This window comes from Ranitomeya imitator, chromosome 5, assembly GCF_032444005.1.
Source record: "Ranitomeya imitator isolate aRanImi1 chromosome 5, aRanImi1.pri, whole genome shotgun sequence".
Taxonomy (NCBI): Eukaryota; Metazoa; Chordata; class Amphibia; order Anura; family Dendrobatidae; genus Ranitomeya; species Ranitomeya imitator.
In genome coordinates, this window is record NC_091286.1 from 124,027,433 (window position 1) to 124,030,437 (window position 3,005).

Here is a 3,005-nt window from a genome sequence, read left to right on the forward strand (position 1 = left end):
TTTCTGGGATTAGGAAAACCGCTTTTAAAGCCGGAGCAGCAAGAGCAAGTTTTGGCTTATCTTGCTGACTCAGCCTCTAGCTCTTTTGCCTCATCTCGTGAAACTGGTAAAAGTAAAAGCAGCGCGTCGTTAGTGGATGTTCACGGTCAGGGACAAGTCACTTCCTTGTCCTCTTCAGCAAAAACAACAACAGAGAAGAATGCAGCAGGCGACACAACGGGTTACTCCATGGAGCTCTTTACACATACCGTCCCTGGCTTAGAAAGTGAAGCAGTTAACAGTCCATGCCCATTACAAATTGAATCTGACATGGAGTGCACTGACGCACAGCCACAGCCAGACTACTATGCTGGTCCTTTGACTCAGACCACAACATTGCCCTCGCAGGGTGCTGATCAAGAATCAGACCCTGATGAGACTATGTTGCCCCATCACGAACGCTATACCACCGAACGACACGGTGACACAGACGAAGTTGCGCAGGAGGTACAAGAAGAGTTATTAGATGACCCAGTTCTTGACCCCGATTGGCAGCCATTGGGGGAACAGGGTGCAGGCGGCAGCAGTTCTGAAGCAGAGGAGGAGGAGGGGCCGCAGCAGGCATCAACATCGCCACAGGTTCCATCTGCCGGGCCCGTATCTTGCCCAAAACGCGTGGCAAAGCCAAAACCTGGTGGAGGACAGCGTGGCCATCCGGTTAAAGCTCAGTCTGCAATGCCTGAAAAGGTATCCGATGCTAGAAAGAGTGCAGTCTGGCATTTTTTTAAACAACATCCAATTGATCAGCGCAAAGTCATCTGTCAAAAATGTTCTACTTCCTTAAGCAGAGGTCAGAATCTGAAAAGTCTCAATACTAGTTGCATGCATAGACATTTAACCACCATGCATTTGAAAGCTTGGACTAACTACCAAACGTCCCTTAAGGTTGTTGCACCCTCGGCCAATGAAGCTAGTCATCAACGCAACATCCCTTCCGGCAGTGTAGGACCACCATTTAGCGCACCACCTGCTGTATCTGTGCAGGTATCTTTGCCAGGCCAAAGCAGTCAGGGTCAGGGAATCACCAGTTTCGTAGTAGGAAACACTGCATCTAGGGCACCGGCGGCAACAATACCATCTCCCACCGTCTCTCAGTCTGCCATGTCCACCGGCACCCCCGCTAGTTCCACGATCTCCAGCTCTCCAGTCCAGCTCACCCTACATGAGACTATGGTTAGAAAAAGGAAATACTTAGCCTCGCATCCGCGTACACAGGGTTTGAACGCCCACATAGCTAGACTAATCTCGTTAGAGATGATGCCCTACCGGTTAGTTGAAAGCGAAGCTTTCAAAGACCTGATGGACTACGCTGTACCACGCTACGAGCTACCCAGTCGACACTTTTTTTCCAGAAAAGCCATCCCAGCCCTCCACCAGCATGTTAAAGAGCGCATCGTCCATGCACTCAGGCAATCTGTGAGCACAAAGGTGCACCTGACAACAGATGCATGGACCAGTAGGCATGGCCAGGGACGTTACGTGTCCATCACGGCACACTGGGTAAATGTGGTGGATTCAGGGTCCACAGGGGACAGCAAGTTTGGGACAGTTCTGCCTAGCCCACGGTCTAGTAAACAGTTGTCTGTAGCCGTTCGCACCCCCTCCTCCTCCTCCTCCTCGTCCTCCTGCAGAAGCAAGAGCTCGTCCACAGACCGCAGTCGCACAAACACTCCATCCGCACCTGCCACTGTTGCACACCAGGTCTCCCATTATGGGGCAGCTACTGGCATACGTCAGCAGGCTGTATTGGCTATGAAGTGTTTGGGCGACAATAGACACACCGCGGAAGTTCTGTCCGAGTTCTTGCAGCAAGAAACGCAGTCGTGGCTGGGCACTGTAGATCTTGAGGCAGGCAAGGTAGTGAGTGATAACGGAAGGAATTTCATGGCTGCCATCTCCCTTTCCCAACTGAAACACATTCCTTGCCTGGCTCACACCTTAAACCTGGTGGTGCAGTGCTTCCTGAAAAGTTATCCGGGGTTATCCGACCTGCTCCTCAAAGTGCGTGGACTTTGCGCACATATCCGCCGTTCGCCTGTACACTCCAGCCGTATGCAGACCTATCAGCGTTCTTTGAACCTTCCCCAGCATCGCCTAATCATAGACGTTGCAACAAGGTGGAACTCAACACTGCACATGCTTCAGAGACTGTGCGAACAGAGGCGGGCTGTTATGTTTTTGTGGGAGGATACACATACACGGGCAGGCAGTAGGATGGCAGACATGGAGTTGTCAGGTGTGCAGTGGTCGAAGATTCAAGACATGTGTCAAGTCCTTCAGTGTTTTGAGGAATGCACACGGCTGGTTAGTGCAGACAACGCCATAATAAGCATGAGCATCCCCCTAATGCGTCTGCTGATGCAAAGTTTGACGCACATAAAGGATCAGGCGTCTGCACCAGAGGAAGAGGAAAGCCTTGATGACAGTCAGCGATTGTCTGGTCAGGGCAGTGTACATGACGAGGTACCGGGCGAAGAGGAGGTGGAGGATGAGGAGGATGATGGGGATGAGTATATTTTTAATGAGGAAGCTTTCCCGGGGGCACGGGAAATTGGTGGCGTGGCAAGGCCGGGTTCTGGTTTTTTGAGGGACACAAGTGACGTAGATTTGCCTGCAACTGCCCCTCAACCAAGCACAACCGCAGATTTGACAACGGGAACTTTGGCCCACATGGCGGATTATGCCTTGCGTATCCTCAAAAGGGACACACGCATTACAAAAATGATGAACGATGACGATTACTGGTTGGCCTGCCTCCTTGATCCTCGCTATAAAGGCAAATTGCAAAATATTATGCCACATGAGAACTTGGAACTAATATTAGCAACAAAACAATCAACTCTTGTTGACCGTTTGCTTCTGGCATTCCCTGCACACAGCGCCCGTGATCGTTCTCACACGAGCTCCAGGGGCCAGCAGACCAGAGGTGTTAGAGGGGCAGAAATCAGAAGTGGCGTTGGACAGAG